Source organism: Micropterus salmoides, unplaced genomic scaffold, assembly GCF_014851395.1.
Source record: "Micropterus salmoides isolate LMB-PRFRI ecotype aquatic unplaced genomic scaffold, ASM1485139v1 Ms_hic_scaffold_2, whole genome shotgun sequence".
NCBI classification, from domain to species: Eukaryota; Metazoa; Chordata; class Actinopteri; order Centrarchiformes; family Centrarchidae; genus Micropterus; species Micropterus salmoides.
The window spans coordinates 22942168-22967404 of record NW_024041150.1 but is presented as its reverse complement, the minus strand read 5'-3'; the positions used below and the strand labels follow the sequence as shown (position 1 = coordinate 22967404).

Genomic DNA, 25237 nt, shown 5'->3' with positions numbered 1-25237 from the left:
CGCCCATCTGTTAAAGCACATTCTGAGCTCTGCTGTGTTTTTTTAGATACGTCTGATGTTTGGATGAATTAACTGTAAGTTTTGATACATAAGGCAGCCGGTATAACTAACACACATAATTAATACATTTTCCCATACTTTTCATACTTTTGTACACTCCCACTGCACAAGGCGGACCAAAACAACCTAAAATAACTAAATGAATATGTATCACTTTTAAGCAGTTTACTGCTGAATGTCTCCACCATAGCATACTCGCACAACCACATTTGACACTTCACACACACAGCACAAACTGCACCCTAGGAAAACACATGAAAATGCATGATTTTTAGCTGTTTTGACCATTTTGAAGACTCAAAGGCTACAAGCAGAAAAAACTGTTTCTCCTTGAGAGACAAGGCTGAGAAAACCTCAGCAATTACATCTTAGCCCTCATTCTCCCCCCCCCCCCCCCCCCCCCCCTTTTCTTACAGCTAAGCACCAAATGGTCCCATTTTTTCTGTGCTCAATTAAAATATGTATTAATTGTGAAAAAGCCCCAGGGACTTGAGTCATTCAGATAGTATTCATTAGCCATGGCTTATACTTTATAGCCAGTGAATGCAAAACAGCAAATGATTGAAACAAATTTTTGGTCTAAACAACAAAGGAATGCTCACCCTGAGCTCTCAGTTGTTTGTGCAATGGCCCCGCTGCCTAAAGTAAGGGCTGAGAGCTCCCATATAATGAACCTGGGAAGCTACTCTTTGTGCAAAATCAATAGTGACGAGCTCCTTTAAAACTCTCAACTTTGAGCCTTTGATGCACGAGAATACATTACCGTCGTAAACCAGGGCTCCCGTCCAGGCAATAAGCATGCAGCTCACTCGGCAGGCTCCATTTGCCCCCATCCCCACACGGGCTTGCACCATTACTATTACAATTACAGTGTACACCACAGCTGTAGTCTGCTGGTTGCTTTATTTATCACCCTGATCATTCCCACTCAGCAAATCAAATGTTACAGTTTTATTAAGGGTCATCAATAAATCTGTGGACCGGGCATGACAGTTGCTCTGAAGTTGTGCTGGGGAAGGTTTGATGTGTGTGTAATGCTCCATGCATTCTGAGCACTGCACGACTGCACTCACCCTGCAACGCATTCAAACTGTACCACGCATGCAAACATCACTGTGCGTGTGTTATGCACAGTACATGTGTTATCACATATGTGCTGGGCTTGTTAAATACTTTCTTCAAAGCCTTATATTGCAAATGTGTGGAATTAAGTTTGAAGCAAATAAGTCAAATCCTCACCTTGCTGTCCGGCGTTTACTAATTGGCAGCATTGTGTGCACAGCGAGGACCAGAAAAGATGGAAAGAAGAAAAGGAAACGGTCGTCTTCAGAGCATGAGGGTGAACCAAACTCGGAGTAAGACAAACCAACAATGAGGAGACAATTCCCATGTGTCTTTCACATTTTCGCTTTCATTTAGTGATGCGAAGCTTTAAATGGTGAACTGAATCACTTTTTATGAACAAAAGGATGGTAATTTTAGCAATAGATGATGGAGACATCTGAAAGTGGCAAATGAATATTTGAAATAGCCCTTTCAATTAACTGCATGTGTGAATGTGCTGGCACACCCACACACTGTGGCAACCTGCATAGATTACAGCTCCATTTTGAAACTGCAGGCATCTGTGTAGGTTGTAAGTCTTATAGACAGATATTGGCCTGTTGATTGCATAAAGGGCTGCTTGTTCCCAGCAGAAATGTATGTGAGATTATGTCTGTGCTGCAGGTCACTTAAGTGTTAGAGAGTTGATTCAATTTTAAATAGCTAATTTTATAGTGATAAAAGTAGTTTTGTTAGTTTGACGCCTAAATGATGAAGTTTTTTGTGTGATTAAATAGCTGACAATTTTCAATTTTCTTTTTATGGGACCTGCTGCAATTGACAAAGGCATGTTTAATTTTTAGATTGAGAAATCGTGGATACAAAATCAACACTGATATTTATTTTCTATATATCGTGTGATCAGGGACATCTTTATTTTTAAAGAAAACTGGCAGAAAATTTGACCTCAGCAGGGAACGTGGTGCTGTAGGAATCTAGAAGCATATCACCTACTTGTCACAGAGAAATTGCTGGCTGTCAGTATAATCACAGGTCTACTACCGTCATGTGCAAGAACTTGTAACGCATGTTATGCGTTAAAGGCATCCTTCGGTGAGGCTGATGTAGAGACAGCATAATATTTCTCAAGAGTATTGTTTTGATCCTTTAGGGAGCTACTTGTGCATTGTTAATTCTGCACTGGGCTTAGAGACAGTTTCTGAATGGTTGCTTGTGCACCTCGTAGCACGGCACATTTGTTGAGGTGTTTAGATGTGCTGATGTTTAACTTGCATTTGTGTGCGCACACTAATTTCAGTCTTCTGTACCCAGACACGCTGCTAATGGGGATTTCATTGAACATAACTTACTTTTGCATGAGTAGCTAAAATTGATTTGGTTACCTTTAAGGAAAAAGTCCACTTTGTGTCTTACAAAAGCATCCCTGACCAACACTGCGTAACTTTGCTCATCTCGTCTTTGTGAAAAGTGTCAATGTATTGTCACTAAGCCTTTTCATGGATTGCATTTAATCAAATATTATCTCCTCTGAGCTATTACAACTTTTATTTCCCCATTACATTTGGTATTAAACTGGACTGACTAAATAATTGAGAATGAATTGAGAGTGTAATACGATGAAAAGCTATTATTGTCTGCAAACATTATTATAAACCTATCAGTTATTCTGATGATGAACAACAGATGAATTTACCTAAACTGTAGCCTTCTTTGCTTGATTTCTCAAAACCGGTCACTGTGCCAGTATCGGTTACAGCCATACCCATCATTTTGCTCATAGGCAGTGACGGTGAAAATTGGCAATTACAAATTGTCAGTAATCAGAGCAGAATTATGTCTGACACATGCTTGCAAAATACAGATGGTCTTAGAGAAACATAGGGCTCCTTTACAAGTTGTCTTTTAAAACACAATTTAGTCAGTGCTTACATTATTATACCTTTTTCCCATAAGATTCTGGGTGACAAAAGATCAGGGGAGTTGAAGGCAACAAAAGGAGGAGGTGGAGGAGCACCTTCGTCAAGTCCACAGTGACCCCAGAAGGGAGGACAGCTTGAAGGAGATTGAGAGACTCATCAAACTAGCAGAACCAACTATCCCTTACGGGGGTAGAGGAGTCAAGCTGGCAGGAAGTCAACAACATTCTCAAAAAGGCCAGAGGAAAATCAGCCGCAGGGTCAAAATTCATACAAGGAATTAGAGCTGACCGATACAGCATATTTTCAACATCATCACGATATGAACAAGTGTGGTAAACGCATCGCAAAAGAACCCCCCATAAGCCCATTTGCTTCTGATTGGCCAACTTCCTCAAGCAAAGAAGAGGGGTGGGGCTTAGCAGCACCACGCTGAAACTTATGGCTGTCCATCAGGAAACTTCATAAATCCCAAAGCTGAGGCAAAGCAGCCAGGGGACATCAGAGGGAAAACCAGAAAATATTTAGCTTTCCTTCATAACCATAAAAGCACTCTCTGTGAGACACATTGCTCAACCTACAGCTGTGGCTTTATGAGCTTGTATGACCGCTAACTCTGGAATGTGAGCTGGTCTATGTAGCACTGGGGGAATTAACATCCCAGATGTTACATAACATCTAGCTCTTATTGGCATGCGCCTCTTATTTTTTGGGGGGTATTTTGGACGCGCAAAATTTATATATGAAGGAGGAAACAATGGAGGATCACGGTGTCACTGGTCAGTTACAGGCACTGAACTCTTTTCATTCACCCATGCCAATGAAAATATAGGTTTCCATTCTACGGCACCTTTAACAATTTCATAGTCTACTTTGGTTGCCTGGCAACCTCACTCCAGGAAGTCACTATGCCCAGAAAGAAATAGTCCTAGCACCTGATTCCCTTTAAAACCACAAGTTGTTGATTTTAAAATTTGAGTTGTGTACCAGTTAAACAAATGGCACTTTGTTTTAAAACAAGCTTTAATGGTGCTGTTTGGTGTAAAGTTGGACAGAACCAGCTTTGTTTGGTTCCCCTTGCTTCCAGTTTTTATGCTAATCAAGGCTAATCTCCTGGTGGCTCTCTCTTCATATTTAATGCACAGACATGAGAGCGGTATGGCTTCTCATGTGTCCCTCAGAAATCAAGCCCAAAGTGTATTTCCCAAAATGTCAATATTCCTTTAAGACACTGATTCATCTACAAACTTGACTTAAAGTCCCTGATGACTTTTGTGTTAACACTCCAGCTTTCTCAGAACCTGCTGCTGCTCTTTGTTCAACAGCAAGAAAAGCATGTTCTCCTCCATGAAAAGGGCACTTAACTGGTTACGTTTGTCTGTTAGAGGACACTGGCCTCAAGGAAAGAAATGCAGTGAATTAAAGAACTGTCTGCTGTGGTTCATCTCCCTCCTATAACACCCCTGCACCTATTGTTCTTAGATAGATGTGAAGTAAATACCATCCTCACCCTGCTCAAGATTTGATCTCTCTAACAATGCCAATCTGGCCTCGGCTTTTCTACTTCTAAGTAGCATCATCCTTGTTTTTTCAGGATGTTTTCTTTAAATATAACGTCAAACGCAACACACACACACACACACACACACACACACACACACGCTTCTTGACTGAAAAAAAACAGCAGCAGCACAATCAGCAAAGCCATTTTTAATGAGCCTCTTCCCCTCTCCATCTATCAGAATGGAATTAGGACAGCACTCAGCGACTGAGGGGAGAGAAGCTGGGAGAATGGGGGCACATGGAGAGAAGGAAAAAGTCTTCATTAAGGACAGCGAAGTAGAGGTAGGAGGAGAAAGAGAGGGAGAAAAAAAAAGAGGAAGAGACACTTAAGTGATCCAGAAAGGCTTCTCCCCTCCCCTTTCTGCCACCTAATCAGGGAGACAAAGTTATGCCGGTCAGAGCGTTTGTTATTCCAGCTAATCCCTCATCGTGGTATTTCATCAGGTTTGGCATTTGGCTATCTGCATTAATTAGATGTTCGAATGGACACAGCGTTAATAACTGACACACGGCAGATAATGAGAAATCGCCTGCATGGCCGTATCCTCTCACCATCGCGCTCCCTTTGTCAGCACTGATACCTCTGTGCTTGAAACACTGCGTCATGTTTACCTGCGCTGGATTTCATTTATTGATGATTCAGGCTGTTTTTAGTGCCAGTGGCGATAATGTACTGTCTGCACTTTGGGAGATAAGTGAGTTCTGGCGCGATGGTTTGGACTTGTTCGGAATGTCTCCTCTTCTGTCTCCTTCTCTATTTTTATCTCTGCTCTCCTTCCTAAAAAAATTCTTCTGCTCGCTCCTTCCCTTTTATCCCACACTTCTCCCCAGTCCCCTCGCCATTCTCTCCCATTCACTCTCTCTACCTCACCTGTCTTGCTAATTTTTTTTTAAGACCTTCCCAGAGGAGAGTAAGAACCCGTATCTCTCTTTTGCACACTCTCTTCACTTTTAGACTGTCTCCCTCCCCCCCCACCGTCTTCATCCATATCAACACCAGGTGAATAGCCCTCTCCCTAATATTCATTCACACTGTTTCCCTTGTTCTTCTCAGCTGCCTCTCCCTCTCTGGCTGTTTCTCTGTCTCGCTGTACCACTTTCACTTTACACTCCACGCTTTAATATTCCGTCATCCATCCTCACGCTGCCTCTCAATGCTTTGTCTTTCCCTCCCTGCATTCCTTCCCCCTTCACTTTCTCCCTCCTTCTGGTGACATGACTTTCTCTTTAGTATTCTGTAAGTCATTGCCAAGTGTGCGGTGATGCTCCTCACTCTGTCACAGGTCTCAGATCAGCAGCAATCATGGCAGTCATAATGTCCTTGGCCTTACAGTCTTCTCTGATGCGCGTTGCTCACTGTATCTCAAACTAAAGCAATTTTGTGTTATTTGTTACGTTCTCCATTTCCTCATGCTTTAAGTGATTTATTTTGCTGTCTTTTCTTCACTTCATTGCTCTCCTTTCCACTCTGTGTTGCTCTCTTTAAAGGCTAACCCTTTAACAGACAAGGCATGTTGACTAGGAACACATTTTTATTTACAGGAGCAGCCTTGGGGAGTAGTTGCAGAGAGAGAGAAAGGGTCATACTCATTCACACCTTCCCGCCTGGGAGCCGCCCCTCGCCGTACTGTTTGCCACCGAGCAGCTTCATTGTAAGCGGTCAGAGTGCCTTGCCAAAGGGCACTCGAGTAAACTTGAAAGAGGTCTCAGGACATCCGGAGATTGTGTCCATTTTCTTCTTCTCGTTCTACTTTACTCTCCCACCTTTTCATTAATCCTTCCCTCAACCAGCTCTTCTATTCCTCTATCCATCCGCTCTGCCGCCTTTACATGTACTTCTCCCTCTGCTTTTTCCATCTGTCCCTCGCTGTCACACATCAGGAGTGTGTCAGTGAGGATTCAGAATATGTCACAGTGCCGTCTGGTCACTCTGAAGGTTTTTTTTTTTTTTTTCTTAACCCCATCTTCATCTGTGAAGGTTTTTTCCCATCCCCTTCCTCCTCTTCCGCCCTCCCCCGCCATTGTAAACAACCGATTATGCCTTTTAGTTATTCCATCAGGTTTTTTTCTAGCCTAATGATTCTTGTCATGGCGCGGAGCTGAAAATTGAGGCACTCACAGATCCCCAGCGTAACTGAGCCTTTATCTTTCAACTTTCAAATCCCAGAAGCTCCTTAAGTCCTCTCTGTAGATGGAGAGTCAGCACCAAAAGCCAAATCTCTCAGTCAATTTACCAGGCTAGTCGTCATTATTTTGTGCATACTGACATGATCTCACCATCATTAAAATTCGTCCCTTACATAACCATCAAGGGCGCAATATCTCTTGCTGAGAAGTAGGACAGAATGCACCATGCGAGCATACACAATCACTCACTGCCGCCTTTATTTATACATATGTTTGCATATACATATTTGCTTTCCTCTCTCCATTTTAGAAGAAGTGACGCTTCAAAAAGAACGAATGCTCAATAAGACCAAGCCATGAGTAAAATATTGAAGTGGTGCTCTATTTCAACACTCGTCACATATTGACGCTTGGTCAAGGCCCTGTGGCGTCGCCCTGGGTACCCCTTTTGCGTAATTTTTAGTTAGCTATAGTTACGTTTTTTAAGTTAGGAACGCTTAGCAACAACAAATATGCAACGTCCTGTTACACTTTCAAAATAAAACTTTAGTGTTTCCAAACATCGCCATTTTGAAACGGCACGTTATTAAAGTTGTGAATCGTTGCAATTTGGTTAGGTTTAGGCAACAAAGTTAAGGTTTGGAAAAGATCATGGTTTGGGTTGAAATAACTACATACGTCAACTGCATTGAACTATGACGTTATAGGGATTCCCAGTGCGTTACAAACTGACGTCAATGGGTCTTGATCATGCGTCCATATGTGATGAGTCAGGGAGTGAGAACGGCTTGTCTATTTACAAAGGCTGGAGAGATTTTCCTCCCACTGCTGTCACATGTTTGTTATGTGATATAAAAAGAGAGGCAGCAGCAACTCCAGAGACCTCACTCAGACGTATGATGGGCCAAGCGGAGTCATTTTATAGCTTAAACACATTAGTTTGCTGCATTAAAACCTACTCAACATGTAGGCAGTTGTCAAGTTTTGCACAAAGGATATGCCATGCCTCCGTTTACAAAAGGTGGAGGATGTTTGTTTGTTGGGGTGTACAGTAGAAGAGTGTGTACCTGTGTAAAATCCTGTGTGCTCCCACACCTGTGTGCAAAGGAGCGTGCGCGTGTTCTCGGACGAGCTGCCAGACGGCTGCTATCTTCGTGAGTCAGACGGGCAGGGAAGCTGGCGAGGCACGCCGATCGTTTGAAGTGCCATTCTCTCCCCGAAAAGTTCGATCCGCCCCGAGGAAATTTGTCATGTTGTTCCACCTTTCTGATTCTCGTATGGTGGGGGTGAGGTGAAGGGTATTTGTTCATATTTGCTGTCAACGTTTCAATATACACACACACACACACACACTAGTGTTTAACAGACCGGTAAAGGTAACAAAGAATTTTGTTTGGCCTTGCTGGGCAATCCTTGTATATCTCCTCTTTCTCGCTGTGGTTTGAGACAGAAGTGGGACAAGCAGTTGTTCTAGCCCAATTCTTGACATGATATACTTCATCATCAATCCACGCACCCCTTGGCTAAACACTGGATTGTTCTGCCTTTTGCCAAATCTCTGATTTTCTTCATCTAAATCTACCCATCATTCATTCTCGCCAGATTCTCATTCCCCTACTTGTGAAACCTTATATCTCTCTTAGCACCTCCTGATCATCTTTTACTCACCTCTACCCTTTCTCCCTCCTGACTGCCCTCCCCCATCCATTTTCTCCCCCTCTATCTAACAATATCTACCCACGGCTTACAGTATGCTGGTGGAAGTGCCTGTCCTTATATTTGAATTGAATACCTTTTCTTCTATTGGTTAATTAAAGCCACTCTCTCTCACATTATTAACATGACTCCTCTGAGATCCATCAAATCCCCTGGCCAGTAAGTAAAAATGAGGCCAATAGGGGAAGATAGGATGAGAATGAAAGAGAAACATAGGTGGCAATAGAGAGACAGAGGAAGAAGGAGAGAGCATATTGTGTAGAGACAGAGAGCCTCAAGAGTGATTCAGCCATTGTTACTCATCCCCTCCTTTTTGCAAGAGGGCTCATGTCATGAGTATTTTAAGTGCTCTCCATTCCGTTGTTCTCCTTTAATCCTGTTAGATAACTCTCTTCCTCCCTCCTCCTTCTGCGCCTTTCTTTCTATTTCTCTTCTTTCCTCCTCCGCTCCCCGCTGCCCACTCAGCAAACGGCGAGTCTTATGCTCTCTGCCACAAAAAAAAAAAGGCTAGAGTGTGCCTAAACAAGGTAGAAAAAGGAAAAGAGAGAGGAAGTGAGAGCAGGAGGGAGAACGCGGGAGAGAGAAGATGACAAAGATATGGCGGTACTGGTAGGCGTTGGAGAAATCTGCTGGCTGGTGCTGGCTCATTCGTTATGAGGAGGGATGAGTGTGGACGAGAGCCAAGGCAGTGGCGAGTGAGTTGTGAAGTGGAGCCTGCACGCAGTTTGTAGTTAAGACGCACACAAAAAAGGGAAGGGGATGGCTTTTGTGTTGATTTGAAACTGCATGTGAAACAGAAGGTATTGTAAAACTCAAATTTGAATATCTAAAAAGCTGCCAAACACAGACTGACATCTGAATGTGTGTTAATATTTTGCATTTTAGTCTACAGTCTGTCAGCACACACACACACACACAACTTACAGGAAGAATGAGTGTTCCGACATAAAAGTGCATTTTGTAACCTCAAAAGAGAGCCTCCTTTACCCATTCTCTGCTTTTTATAGCGTCTGATGATAAGAGGTTGAATCACACTGGATTCACACTTGTATGCCAAACAAAAGCGTGATGCAACGTTTCAAACCTGCCTTGTAACCGCAATGCAAAACCAGCAACCCTCCTTCAACCTCACTTCGACTTCACAAGAAATACATTTCCCACAAGTCCCCCTGCCCATCCCCCGTTCCCAGTCCATCATTTACATGAGGACAATTACAAATGAGGGAGTTGTAGAGCAGGAGCCTGGCATTGTAGTTCATTTGCCAAGAAGAGGTGGCCACTTAGTGCAGGTGAGGCGGGGCGGCCACATTCCTGCAGCTCCTTACATTGGGAAAAAATGGGTCACAAGTGTGGAGGAACAATTTGATAGACCGATAGCACAGACTAGTGGTGCAGGCGTGGAATTGCACGAAAGCAGTTGTGGCTAAGCTTAAGCTTGTTCTGAGGCTTTGAGAGTCTGTTTGAGGAATATTCAGTCAGGCCCAACAGCCTTAATTTCAGCCATCACTGAAAGTGGATAATTCCCTTTGAAGCATGGTCAGTGCATTTACACAGCGCCATCATTACCACTTACTTGAACAGGCCTAACCTTGTCATTCATACGCCGACTACCTGATTTACTTACAGATTCCACCCTTCCTCTCACTGCCAAAGGAATTAATTCAACACAAAGAGGAGGTAGGTTGGGCAGGCACTTGTGCCGAGACGAATTTGCATGACCCAAAAATGCCCTGCCTCTCTTCCGACTCCATAAATCAAAGGGATAGAAAGAATCCCCCGGCACCTCCATTCTTTGTCCTCAAAGGTGATAAATTGATCCCTGGTTGGCTAATAAGCAGAGGCACAGGGCAGCCCAAACTTCCCAAAGATTTATGCGGGGACAAGTGGATTTATAGAGGAGGAAATCTGAGCTATCTGGAGAACAAAATCTATTTACTTCTTCCGTCCTCCAAGTACTCCTGAGATTTGAGATGGGAACTCCTTAGGGAAACCCGGGGGTGTAAGCGTCAAAGAAGTAATGTATCAGGGCAGCAGAAATAGAGTATCTGTCATGGAGGCGATGGATGTGATGGAATTACCTGGTTTTGATTGATGAACATGTGCTTCCAATTACAAACAATCTCAATCCACGTGAATATGCCCGCTGCTTTTGGATGGGTCACAATTCAATACAATTTTGAGTAGATTTGGTTCCCTGACTATGCCCCTCTTTTATTAAATCCAATCTAATAACAGAGCTGATTGCTGGAAATCAATATGACAGACACTTAGGCATTCTTGGGTTTGTCTTACCAAAATGAAGGGAGGAAAGAATGTGAAAGGCAATCTCACATCTTGCAGCCTTTGCCAAGCATAAGAGAAACCTTTTAAGGCAACTCAACCAGTCATCTTAATGACGTGAGGTGATACGGTGGCAGGAAAAGAGGTCTTTTAAGAACATGATCAATGCTATCATCTTCGCCAACGCTGACTGGAAAAAGGGACAGAATATAGTGGCATAGAGTTTCCAAAGAGTGCCAAAGCTACCCTCCTTTCCGTTCTCTTATTCTCTATCTAATTCTCCCACTTTAGCCTTAATGTCTTTTCCCTCTTCCCGTCCTTCCTCGCTGCATCTTCCTGTTTCATACTCACTTACATCATCTCATCTGATCTCTCAGCCTTTACCCTTTTTGTCTCTTCATCCTTCAACGCCTAACCCCTTCCTTTCTTTTTAAACCCTCCTCTCGCTTTCTGTCTACCGCACACTATTTCACTCACTCCCCTCCTTGCACTGACAGCGCGCTTATCCTGTTGTGTTGATGAGATATTTGAGCGATTAACATTATGCATGCTGAGCAGATTATGATAGCCTTTGGGGAGAAGCAGTTTCAGCATGATGGGAAGTTTTCAGCCTGACAGAAAACTCTGCAGACAAGAGGGCTTTGATTGCAGACAAGGGAAAGGTTCCATACCAAGATGAAGTCTGTACTCACCTGTTCTTCACCACCACAGCAGCAGCCTATCACATTCTTCGTTCTAAGAGAAAGATGGACAAGAAAAATCACTTTGCTTCAAAAGTGTCAATCAAGTGTGATTGGCTGTTTATTAAAGGATTAGCAATTTAATTAATGACAGTAGGGATGCCAATGGCCAGTTTTAGGAATAAAGCACAAATAAATTCCCATTTTTCATGCCAACTGTGCACATAACTCATAAGTAAAAATTGTTGCTTCATGAAGTGATCTTTACTTCTCTTCATTTCTCACTGAGACAGCTCACATGGCAAATGTGATATCCCATCAACATCAGCCTGACTACTGCAAACCTGTGCAAATGTGTCTAAAATATCAAACCTCCTCCACCCAAAGAGAGTCTTTTTTTGGGTTGCATGACGCCACTTCTGAACAGATATATGATGTACTATCTTACCAATTCCATCTACGTCTGACAGTGACGTTACCCTGTGCCACTGAGGCAGCTGTGGGTACAGAGAGAGAGGGGGGGGGGGGAGCAAAAGGCAGATCACTTCCCAAATGCTCATTTTTAGCTGGCTTGTTTGGGCACAGCGCACCAGAGCTGACGAGCTAAGCACAGAGTTTTTGACACAATGGTGTCAAACTTGGGACTGTGATATTCAGCTCACACAAGTGAATAGCATTGCACCTGCTGGCAGCATGCAGACACAGACACAAACAGACTGTTATTGCGTGGCAATTAGTGTGTTTGAGAGTGTTGCGAATCCTAATGACACATTTGTCTTACATTGTTTCATTAAAGAGGCTTTCAGGGAGATGGCAGATGGAAACGACTGGAACTGCTGAAACAACTTGGGAATGGCAGCGTTATTTAGTTATCAGATTTGGAATGATACAGTTGTGTTGTTTGATTCTGATAAACCATATTACTTCAGTAACTTGTATCTAGAGCTAAGTTGTAATACTTAAAGCAAGTAGGACGGTTGAAGCAGTCTAGATGCTTATCTATACTTAGAAACTGCGTAATGTTGCTGTCTCGAGTTGTTTCTCCTCTTCACTCCTATTCTTAGAAATTATTTAACAGATGGGAGTCTCACTGTTTTCCATGCCATGATGTGTCAGTGTTGAAATTATTTATATTTCTCCTTTTTAATGTTTCAACCTGTTTAACTCAAGTTTGTTGTAAAGCGAATAGATATGCAACCTGTAATCAAGTAAGGAGATTACAGCTGAACGTATGTAGCCTATAGTTTTATGTGAACAATGGGTCTAATCAGCACAGTTTGTGTGTGTACTGTAAAAGATGTCTTTGTAGGGATTAATGCATAGCGAATTAGCATCTGTCTCTGCAGTTTCCCTCAGGTGTACAAAGCGCTCTAGCATAATTTTGCTAATTTTTATGGTTATCTTGTTTCCAATCACAGCATGCGGCTCTTTTAAGTGTAAAAGCTTGCCTGAACCCACTGTAAACTACCTGCCCTGCACCAAACTGAAGTCAGACAAAGTTAGCAGCTAACTGCTGAACACAGATTTTCCAGTTGGTGGAGACCAACGTAGAACTGAAAGGGGTTGTGAATATTGCACTTACATTTGCCGGGTGGTGAGAAACTCTGAATCAATGCTAATGTTCCCTTGTGTCTGCTGTGTGTGTAGGCTAAATAGTCAACTGATTATCACCTAGCCACAAACTTTATAGGGTAACCACATTTACATTTTTATTTTTTTCTGCTGCTCCCAAGTTAATAAATAATTAAATTAAATAAGTTACATTGAATATAATTGTTTTTTCATCAAGTAGTGGGTTCAGTATAATGTATAGCAATTACACAAGTGACATTGAAGTTAGGTTCTCTTCTGTTACAGAAATACTTCAAAAGTATGTAATGGACCACTGAAGTGCTATTCAGCATTGAGTACTGGGCTCTATTTGTAACTGGGCAGTATTTTTCTTGACATTTCTAAAGTTTCGAACTACCACTTTTTGTCACAGGTATGAAGTTGGTTTTACAGTTGTCTTGCAATAAACATTGATTGCACCCTCCATACCACAGTCCATTCCTGTGCTGTTTATAAAAGCCCAATGGCGCCATAATTCCTATGCTTTGTCAGCAGCAAAGTGTGCTGTAAATTACCATCATTTATGATTGGGCATGCACAGCATTCAATCAGAGCACTAAAAAACAAAAACAAATAAGGATTAGATTTTTTTTTTTTAACTGCTCCCACTTGACTGGCGTTTTAGAAGTCGTGAATGGATAAGTAATATCTTTACCTCCACCTCAACATTCTGGTGGTTTTATGAGTCGGGCTGGCGTCTCTGTTGGTTACTGTTCAGGGGAAGGTCATAAACGGGCGATTTATGTCTGAAGTGCAGCCAGGAATGCTGATGCTACTCTCAGAGTACAGAGATACTGTCTTGGTTTGACTCACATTTAATGGAAACTGTATAGTCCACAACTGCGTGTCCTAACTCATGCACTTTACAGTATGTGCTCACTCAGAGAATGAGTTAACATAACGGGAAGAGAGAAGATATATGGAATGGCATAGATGAGAACTTCGCTCTTTGTGACACTAAAAAGCAGGTTTCACCACTTTCAGCATCTTACGTCACATTTCAAGGCTAATGATATAAGGCCTATGTGCACCAAGGATGCCACCAGCGCTAAAGCTAATCGTCATAGTAAGGAATGAGAACACTTTTTTTGCTCTCAGTCTTCCAGTGGTGTCTGCACCACTGGAAAAAGCATTAGTAAATACAAAAATGTGATATGTACGACAGTGTTTATTAACACCAGCTAATACGATGCTACATTTCTGCTACACCACCTACTTTTTTCACAGCAGTTATCTGGACTTTTAAGCCAACATTGTTAAGTTATGGGCATTTTAATTGCCATAGACAGGGTCCATTAGTATGGCTTCTTGGGTGGCCATGGCCATGTTTCTCTAAATCATTAAGCTAATTATACAAGCTAATTAATCAGTATGCTTGGAATGGGCTGCGTGAGCAGACGCTGCTCTTTGTTGGCTTGCATAATGAAAGGAGTCCATTTTTAGATGGGGAAGATGAAGAAAGGGGAGGGAGAAGGAATCTTTGATCTCAAAAGTAAACATATGATTTTTGCATATCAAGTGCTTTGGCAAAGTAGGAAAAAAATGTGGAGTAAGATTACAGATGCAAACAGTCTAAGCTAGATTTACTTTTGTAGTGCTTTGAAGATGCAGAATATTGCATGGGGACAGCAGATAGGAGAGGCAGTGTGTGCCACGGTGTCCAACATCCAATTACCACTGTCATTGTCATGCAAGGCAAACAGGTCTGCCAATCATCGGCGCGGCTGTGACGTGTGAGGGTTGTCAAACAATGTCATCCTTGTGCTCTTCTTCCATTATTGAGACTAGCTTGGTTTTGGAAATGTCTAAGGTAAACCTGGGAGACCGTTAATATTGATGTGTGTGTGTGTTTGTCAAAGCCTGTCTGTGTGTTTTTCAAGAATGAGGAGGGCCTCTGTGCTCCTCGGACATCATCCAGGATTCCCATGCCACCCCATTTCTTTCCAGTCGTAATTCTGATCCCAGCAGTTGAAAAAAAAAAGATTTTAAGGTCCCATGTATGTGCACTGTATGGTTATTACCGGGCGTGTATTGTGTATCTGTAGGTGTGTACGTTAGGCAGAAATTCATGCTTTCTTGCACACAACTGAGTGTGTATGACAGTGAGTCACTGTCAGAAATTATTACTTACAAGCAGACATAACCAAACATCCTGCTATCCTGTCTTCAGCATGTGGTGGAGACACTGTCAGCGTTCATGCAGGAGTCTATTTTTAGCAGCTCCCATTATGCACAACAGAAAATCACCTCCTCAAAGTACATGAAGCATGTTTACAAAACTCAATGGGACTGTGCTGATAACACAGCTATGCATAGTGGCTACATTGTGTTGTGGTTTATGCTCATCTCCATACATGTCAGTATGTGATGTATGCAAACTTACAGTACAAGCGCAGTATTGTACAGTGATCTGAAGTGTTGTGAATGGACAATGACACAATACACTAACACATGACACTTCCTGTCTTCTCTATCTGTTTCCCTCCAGGGAGATTCCGAGGAGTTCTCTTCTTTCATCACTCTGGTCCGGGGCAGCAATCGCAATTGGCTATTCCAAACTGGTAAGATCCACATTTTCTAATCCAGTAAAGAAAGCCTTCCTTGAAATTGTATTATTTAATAAAGGCACTCCATCTATGACAATCAGCGGTGGCCAAAATCCTGTTCAAATGTCAATGCACCCACAAAAATCAACAAGATAATAATGTCAGCCCAAACAAATCAAATCAAGGGTCAAACAGATAAATGCTGTTAGGATGAATGAATGCACGGAAAGAGTACATGTCTGCACATGATCTATTGTTCAGTCAGTGGTTTCTTGACTGCCTGACTTTTATTATTTGATGTGAAATAATACCCGAGCTTGGCAAACAAGTTAAGTTTGATTTCCTCTTTTTCCAATCCAGGCTGGATGTCTTACAAATTGTAGAACATTAAATGCCCTTTTTACTAGCTGTTTTTCCACTGGCTGCAGTATTAATACAGTCGATTGTCCTGCTGTAATCACATTTCATAAATCTGACCAGAATTTATCTCATAGACATTTAGAGATCAGTACCGGTGATGCTGCTGTTTGACTACTGTACCGGACTTGTGCAGTATAGCACAATGACAAACATACAATTAAATTAGATTCAACTTTATTGTCATTATGCAGGAGACGGGTGCAGAGTTAACATAAAGCATGATAATGGTGCCCTCTGGAGTACAGGAATCTCTACTGCTGCTTCTGCTCTACTGTTGTTTTAAGAGATCTGCTTTCACATTAGGACTGTGACGACGACGCACCCATTTGCACTTCTCACAGCGTTTAGATAGAGCACTGACCAGAGCTTTTAGCACATTGTGGAGGCCTAAGTACACATGCAAACACTTAGGGACTACTGCAAAAAGCTTCTTGAGAAGTAAAATCAAAAACACTAGGTTACTCGAATGAAAACACACTGAATCTCCAGAATCATCTAGCAAAAACATTTTGTCACTAGAATGTGATACCATTTGCCTTCTACTATATTGTTACATATATAGAAGCACTTCACACTGCACTCACATGTTCACATGACTACAAATGCCCAACTACACTGCAACAAGTCCACATATCTCAAATGAAATTAATTACTTTTCGTACTGGCTTATTGTTACCATCATGGAGCTACCCTCTATCACAGTGCTGTTTTTCAGATCAATGAGTAGTGCTGTCATTTCCCCCAATGGACTTGCTGGTGCAGCTGTAATTGGAGCATTTGTGTTGCCTGTGAGTTAATGTTCCCCTGACAGAGGCCAGCGTACACCAGAACATTCCTCCACATAGCCATAGGATTTCCAACGAGGGAAGTTTTGCTGTGTGCTATTTTGAGATCAAATTAAGGCAGAGGCATTCGAACCCAGCAGCCTCAAATATATTCCCAAGTGTGTCACATAGGTGAGTAGAAAACGTTGCGAGGCTATGATGCTTTTCACTCAGAGCACTGCACACATATGATGCCCTCTGTCCCTCGTGGCAATTACCGTGAACATTTGCGAATATTTGTTGGAGGCTCAGGTGGCAAAGTGATTTAAATTAAAGATGACAGCGACAAATGTAGCTTCGTTGGAAAGGCAGGCCAAAAACAGTTAAGTACAGACAAGTGAGTTAGACTAACTTTGTGCCTGAAGGATTGTAAATGACAGCGGCAAAATTGTCACTATCGCACAGACTGTTGGAGGCCATTTGAATGCTCTGTTCAAGAACCATTAAGGCATTAAATTTGAATTGAATCTGCCGTTTCTCAGCGGAGAGAAAGTGTCAAAGACACTTGTTAAAGGATGTTGTGGTGCATTTTACAGAGGGCAGTGAGTACGTAGCTGCCCTACACCTGTCAGATGGAGCTGTGTTATATAAAGCAGAATTCGCAGCAGTAGCAGGTGACCTGGTTTAGAATAGCAGTGAGTCCTGCAGCCAAAAAACTTTCCAAAGACTACATTCTAAATGTGCTTACAGTAAACAAGGAGAGTGACCTGTTAACAGTGAAAAATGCTGTCTTTTTACAGCCAAGAGCATTTATAATTGGGAAAAAAGATAAAGTGCCACAAAGCACAGTGCATTAGTGATGTGTTGAATGATGGATCTTAATGTGACGATAGCTTTATGATGTATAAAGTATACTTTTTTTTATCAAGCCTTAGGTGATACATTTACATTGAGACTCTCTTCTGTCTTCTGGTTAAGGAATAGATGTTGCCAGGTATGAGTTCTCTTGGTGTAAGTTAAGGGTTAAGTATCAAGGATGCATCAATGGGTTAAGAGTATGCCTTCCATTAGGATGTGTGGTACGGCCTGAATGGCTACTGGTCCATCCTGCTACCTGAAAGGGTCAGGGTACCTGATGATTGTGTTTCCATACTTGGTTGATATATTGTGTTATGGCTAGCAAAACGTGTGTGTGTGTGTGTGTGAGATGTGGGCCAGCCCCGGCTGTAGTGATTTATTATACCGCTTGAAGGGACTTGTACTTTCATGAGGTCACATGAGTAACATGGCAGTCAAGCATAGCACACTGTTCTCTTTGGCCCTGCTGGCGAAAGGGAGGCATGCCAAAACAGCTAAAACAGATTCCAGTTTGCACATATTCAGGTACACAGCTAAGTATATATTTATTGTATACACACACACACACACACACCTACTTACACACACACACACGCAAACAAAATCAAATACTGTAATCCAGGCTTAATACTGCTTTATCACCTGCACAGGAGGCAAACGTTATGCAAATGCACATAATCTATTCCAAAGGCACGTCAGATTTAGGCCCGTCTTTAATGTGTCTATTGAGAGGTTAATTCTATGCAAATGCAGCCTCGTGAGTTAAAAAAATGCTGAGGATATTTTTCTAATAACACAAAGGGGACGCCACCGAGATGGAAAGTGGAGTCTTTTAGACTGACCTTGGATGATTATTTTGAGCTGAGGTTTGACCTAAGGGTAGCATCACAGTATTTTTTTTATATTGCAAACACAAATCTGCACGTAAAGTGAATGAAAAAATAGTTATGGTAATTTGCATGTTCAGATTTACAGTGAATTCATTTGGCTATAGTAGGTATACCTTGCCATCACTGACAAGTCTTTGGAACTACAGTCAGATTAGCCAAATGAAAGAAGAAGTATGAAAATGGACTGAGGCACAAGTGTGCCATCGGTGACTTTTACATTTGACAGCTTTGGTCTTATATTCCTGCTCAGGTGTCCTTTGTCATAGTGTGTGCAATATCAAAAGAGTGGGTACACACAAAAAAAACCAACAACAACAAAAACATGCAAGCTGGTTGCTCAAGAGACACAATGCGCCACAAGAAAAGTAAGAGAACATAGACAAAATGAACATATCAGAACTGACATATTTGTTTTGAGCTTTCTCCCATAAGTATCCTCTTGCCCGCTCGCTGCATCAGTAAATAAATAAGTGCATTGTTGAAAATAGTCCATGAAAACACGCTAATATTAGAAATTCATTTCATCCACTGATTTCTTTTGCTTTCAAATGATGGACTAAGCCTCTCAGGCAGGCGGTGTGTTGATGCTTGTTGATTTTTGGTGCGGTTATCTGCAGAATAGTAGAGGCTCATCTGGTCATATTTCAGCCGTATTCTTAACATATGTATTCAGACCAAGCTTTGGTCCATATATTCTGTCCATTTGTTTGAGATAAAAAAAAAACCTTATCCCACTGATGTTATCTCATCTCCTAGGTGGGGGCAAAGGGGGCATTGATATCGGTGGTGTGTCGGTGAGGTAAAACTGCAGCACGGGCAGCATGTTGGCACCTGCATGAACCCAACAGAGGAGCCTCATTTCCTGGTGAGTTGAACAAGTTTTCTTTCAAATTCAACAAACCACAGGGAAGCAGTTTTTCTCAGACAAGGTTTTTCCCTATTAAACTTAATATTTTTTGGTAGCTAATTTAGTTATGACTTTATCTTATTCATTCTTGAGGGGGGAAAAAGAGCTTAATTGTAAAATAAGCTACAAAATTTCCTCTTCACTTTAAGCTTTTAATATGAGAAAAGCTGCTTTCAGAACAGACTGGAACAGCATTTTCATTAAAAAAAAAAGAAAAAAAAAAACAGTGCAGGAGAGCCTTTTTTAAACAGATCAGTCTTTTTAAATTGAGATGTAGCTTATGATTTTGTGAATGGTATAAAAGTAACATAATGTGAAATGTGTGGGTGACAAACATATATATAACAAGGAGTTTGTAAAGATTTCTTCAAATTGCTTTTAAATTTAGCACATGTATTTCCCATTGACCCATCTTTAGGAAGTATAAACCACAATTTAGTTTAAGTTAAAAATTGGATTCATGATGCTGTCAGAACTGAAATTGCAATTTGTAATTTTGAGCTGTTTTTTAGTGTCTTTAAATGTGTCAGTGTAGTCTTTCAATCACTTTTCAATTCATCAATTTAATCAGTTTGACAGGAGGTGGTGGTAAAAATTTATCCAGATTTTGACAGACTTTAATTTTCACTGTTACTTATCTGTAATTCATAGCTGTAAAATATTTAAAGCAATAACAGTGGGGTAATTTTTTAACTCTCCACCTTCAACTCCTATTGGAGGTTTCAAAATAAGCAAAAAGTCTAGAGTTCAAACCTCTTTTGTCTATGTGGGTTTAAAGAGTTTGTCCCTTTTGGGACTGAGACTTGTCTTGTGCAAAAAATAGAATTCCTGTTCCTGTAATTAAAGAATTATGAGACTCTCCGGGACAAACAGCTACTTGTGGTGTAAAATGAGACAAAAATACAAATAAAGATGTCACACTGTTTGAAGCTCATGACAAAACAGTACAAAGTTGTGTGTCATCATCGGAGTTGGTAAAGTCAGTGTTCTCAGTGAGTTTTAAGGAGTGCAGAAATACAAGGGGGAGGCCTAACAGAAAATCCCTGTTGACTACCACATTTAATATTAAGTCTGTCCTCAAAATGACACCCACTTACCCACCTTCATCTTCCATTGCTTGTATTACAGAGCGATGCCTGCGAATTCATAATTGGTTGGGATTCACAGACAAATTTTAATATTGGTATCATCAATTTATGCAAAAATCCAAATATAATTTGTTCATAGCATTTTGAATCTGCGTGTCACTGAATGGCTCGCGCTATCATTCGCAAGCAGTGTTGGGCAGTAATGCATTACTGTAATAACATTATTTCCCCAGTAACTAAGTAAAGTAATGGATTACCTTTCCATTTCCGTTACTAATCCAAGTAACCAAACTTTGTGCGACCAGCAAAAAGCTTTCAACCAAGAACAATTCTCCATCTAATTTATTGAAGCATCTGCTGAAGCAGCACAGCAACATGAAACTTCTAGAAAGAAACTGGCTGCTGCTGCCTGTGATGCATGAACTAGTCAGGAGAGAGTGGCGTGCAACGTAACAACAACGTTTAAAAGAAAACAAAACTGAATAATAGGCTACTGCTGTTATAAATACATATGCAGAAAAATGTAGTCTAGTTCAAAAGTTGGGATTTACTTGCTTTGTTATACTTTCTTAAGAAACTCTAGGCAATATGTTTTGTAAAAATTACACTCCTCGCTGCTGTTGTTGATGAAGATGATAAAGTCGAGAGAGACTGCTTTGTTTTGTTTTTTTTAAGTAACATGTAAAGCAATATTATTACTTTTTTAAGAAGTAATAAGTAACTAGTAATATTTTGCAATTTCTGAGTACAACCCTGTTCACAAGAATGTGTTGAACGAACCCAGAAACTCTTATTGTCTTTCATGTGTCCATTAACACTCCTCCACTTTGGAAAAAATATTTTTTGAACCATAATTTGAAGCATTTGTATTTCATGTGAGGCCTCCCTGAGGAACGAGGAAAAAAATTTGTAATGAAAGAACACGAACAAAGAAGGATATAGGAGGGAAAAAAGGAACTACAAACAAAGAGAAAGACAGGGCTAATCAAGAACAAAACAGAAATAAACTCTACTGAGAGTTCAGACTGGATTAGGACAGCGTACTGTGGAATAGAGTAAGAGTGAATTTCAGGACAGTCTCATACAGGGGCGCGGGACACATAACACATAACAAGTTAATGTTCATCTTTGAGTAAATAATCACTAAAAAGTATAAAAAGTTCAAATCATGTTCTTGTTCTACTGCCAGATGGATATAACAGATAGTTAAAATATATATATGGGATTAGAGTAAGGCATTAAAAACAATCTAAAATATATAAAGTTAAAAAACAGGCATTGGCTTTGGAGCCACATGCATCATTCTTAACAGACAGAATGTGATCATGTGAGAAATATAAAAAAATTTAATTGTTTGCCAGATTTAACTATGGTCTGAAATACTAAAACCTGTTCTCAGAAGAGAAAATCCCTGCCCTGGGCCTGTGCAATGATGTAGCTGAGAAAATACATTCAGCGGGGTATAAATATTGCACAGTGAGTACACGGAGGGCTTTTTGGCCAATGAATTATTACAAAGCCCAGTGGCTTTATGCCAGCCTCAGAGTATATCTCGCTCAGCTTCACCCTGCAATAAGCTGTGGCAGGGGAATTGTGGTTATAGGCACGCCACAAATAACTACCAACGATACCAGGAGTCCATCACGCTCATCCCACATGTTGTGTGCTTACACTTGAGTGCCGGTTAGCAAAAAGAAAACACACACACAGCGCAGGAGTAAGAATTGCCCTCTTAACTAGTCTACTACAGTATATACAGTCTAGAAACCATTATGCACATATATTTTACATTTCCCCCACTAACACATGCAGTATAGTGTGTGGAAGTGCTGTCAGGACGTAGGACTGAGAAGGAAAATGTTTACCCGAGTATTCACCTCCATGATGCTTTGATAGATGGTTTATCCCCCAACAGAGTAAACCGTGCCAACTCCTCGCGCTCTCCCTCAGAAGAGCAAATCTGGATGAATGATGATGAGCCTGTTCGCTCAACATCAGGAGAACAAGCTTGTGAAATGAGTCCATCTTCTGCCGTTTCTCTGCTAAATCACCTTTAATTCACACAAGATAATCATGTAAGTCAGCGGAGCATGAAGTTAATGGTTCATACATCTGATTGTACCAATACAATTAGAATAAAAGTAGATCAAAATAAGCATCTAAATGGGAAAGAGCGTTTGCTCGGCGTACTGCATTGTCGAACCCAAAAAATGTCGGGGCAGGTTGAGTCTTTTGGTGATTAGCAAAAAAAAAAAAAGCATAATCCCCAGACTGCTGACATATTTCTTTTGAAAAGCGCCCGTCTGAAAAAGACAGATATGCTCTGGAAAATGGATCAAATCTGCTTTACCTCAGATAGCAGCTAGAGGTTTCCCTGGGTGAATCTCTACTAGACCACAAACAGACGGGATTAGAGATTGAAGTACTGGCTATAGTAGATCAGGAAAATAAAAGGAGGACAATAATAAATGATAACCCCTATATTACTTACTTAAATACAGTACAGACTCAGCAGGGGTGTGTAGAGGCTGAGTTGCAGCAAGTACACATTTCTAATCTTCCCTAATTTGTAGTTATACAAAGTAATAAAAGTGCTTATTCTTTAACATTACATTGCTATTGCGAGGAAAAGCACATTTCCTCCGCAAGGAGGAATCATTTTGCTGCAGAGTCAAGCTACGTGGTGTGTTTAATGAAATGCACGCATTTATCTCAAGGCACTATGAATGAGGTATTAACTTTTGGTACATATTTCATGGCCGTTAACTGCACACCGTCTGCTCATTAGTCACGTGACAGGTAATGGCTCCAGTGCACTATAAGATCTCACTCTTAAGCACAGAAGTACAAGCACGTGCGAACGCAGGCATACAGAGAAATAAATACAAAAACACGAATGGAATAAACATTGCTTAATGCTTATAGATATTGTTAGTTACAGAGTTCCTTATTCTGTATCATAGTGCAGACATGTGTGGTTAATGTCCACATGGCAAAAGCAAGTGTTATGATCCATTCAGTTAAAACCTCTGCATCATTAATCCGATTACAATCCCCAAAAGGAATGAAGGAGATATGTTAATACGCATCTCTTTTAGAATCACACTTTTAGGGGAATGCTATTTTAGCAGTTTGAACTATGACTTGGAATCATCAAATTTATATACTTTAAACCTTTTTCAGTCAAAAGGTGTTGTTATGCCAACCTGTGTCCAGCGTGATACAACCACAAGATGGTGCTGTGCATCACCAGTTGCCCTCCGAGACTAAACTAAGGCACCTCCAGGGCAGTGCGGGTTTACCTCCCATCATTAAAGTGATCGGCGTCCATTCTCTTTGATTTGCTATAACCATGGATTTACATGCAAACATCAAATCAATACTGAGAGTCTTAATGGTCTCAATGGCTTCTGGTTTATTTTTTACACCACCTTAAACGGACTTTCTTAGACTACTTGAAAAGACACATACACCCTAATTTGGTGGTATGCAAATTGAGCTTATTGCATGTTTATTGATAAGGTAGATTTTTAATTATATTCTTAATTTGCAGACAAATTTCCTTTACATGTCTACTGAGAAAAGATAAATAGACATTTGAATGTCTCCATCAGAGACACCCAACCCGTCTTCTAAAGAATATGCTGAGAAAGGAGAACTGCTTTCTGTCTGTAATCTGTATCTGTCTGTATCTCCAAATGCGGGCATACAGTTGGCTTATTTACCATAAATGACAATCGTTGATGGTAAATACATGTATGCATTTACTGTATGCAAGAGGAGGCGCGGTGATAAGAGTATGTATTGAAATCATAGGAAAATCCAGTAGATGGCAGTCTGTCAATACAGAATCCTTCCACCCACATCCTCCTCACCCCCACAGCTCCTCTAGTAGGTGTGCCTCTCCTCATCAGGAGAGGTCCCTTATTTGCAATGTGCACCCTGTGCAGTATGACAGGTGAGCGCAAAGTGACGGCGGAAATCAACTTTTATTGCTGCCGTAAGAAGTACACAAGCTATTTGGATGTGGAATTTTTTTGTTAAAAAGAGCACATGGATTAAAGCGTACATGAGAAAGTCACCACTTACACACACACATGCACACACACACATCCTCTGCAGTGGTTTTCAGTTCTTCATCTTCTCCCCTTATATCCCTCGCACACCACACCTCACACTTGCACAAAGCCGAATGGCGTCACTACGCACTACATACTCACACACGCACACACATACACGCGCGCGCACACTCTTCCTCGCCATCTGTCTGTGCAGCGGCCCGTGTCTCTGGCACTGGGAGCAGTTGGGAGCAAGAGAGTGAAAGAGAAAGTGTCTCTTGGCTCTGTAGTCCTGAGTCCTCACTTCCTCTCTTCTCTCTCCTGCTGTGCTGTTGTCTATCAAATGCTCTCATGACATCACGCTGTCCGCCGATGGGCCCTCCCTACTGTCGTAACACCCATGCTTGATGCCATTTGGAGAAAAATCAAAATTCTCCCTTGCTGGAACCTTAGGAGCAAAAGAGATGGAGAATATGTGCTACCGTGCTTTCAGTGATTTCACTTCACAGTTATGAGAGCTCATTTCAGCTTAGCTCATTAATTACGGGGCCACACTTTTCCTCGCAAATGTTAAAGACTGCAACTCCAAAAAATAAACATGCTTGATTAGCTTATGTATGAGGCGTTTCAAAATAATACTGCAGATGGCTGAATTACACTCACCATTACTTGAGAGGCAGAAATATAA

General features: G+C 41.2%; 1 protein-coding gene across 29 annotated transcripts in view; it reads left to right on the top strand.

The window, feature by feature from the left end:
* LOC119912904 (receptor-type tyrosine-protein phosphatase delta-like) overlaps positions 1-25237 on the top strand; it is a 371622-nt gene that overhangs the window by 124500 nt on the left and 221885 nt on the right. For all 29 annotated transcript variants that reach the window (XM_038732142.1, XM_038732135.1, XM_038732138.1 and 26 more), the window contains exons 5-6: positions 15507-15579; positions 19253-19361. The gene's annotated coding sequence lies outside the window, so the exon portion shown is untranslated. The remainder of the gene's footprint in view (positions 1-15506; positions 15580-19252; positions 19362-25237) is intronic.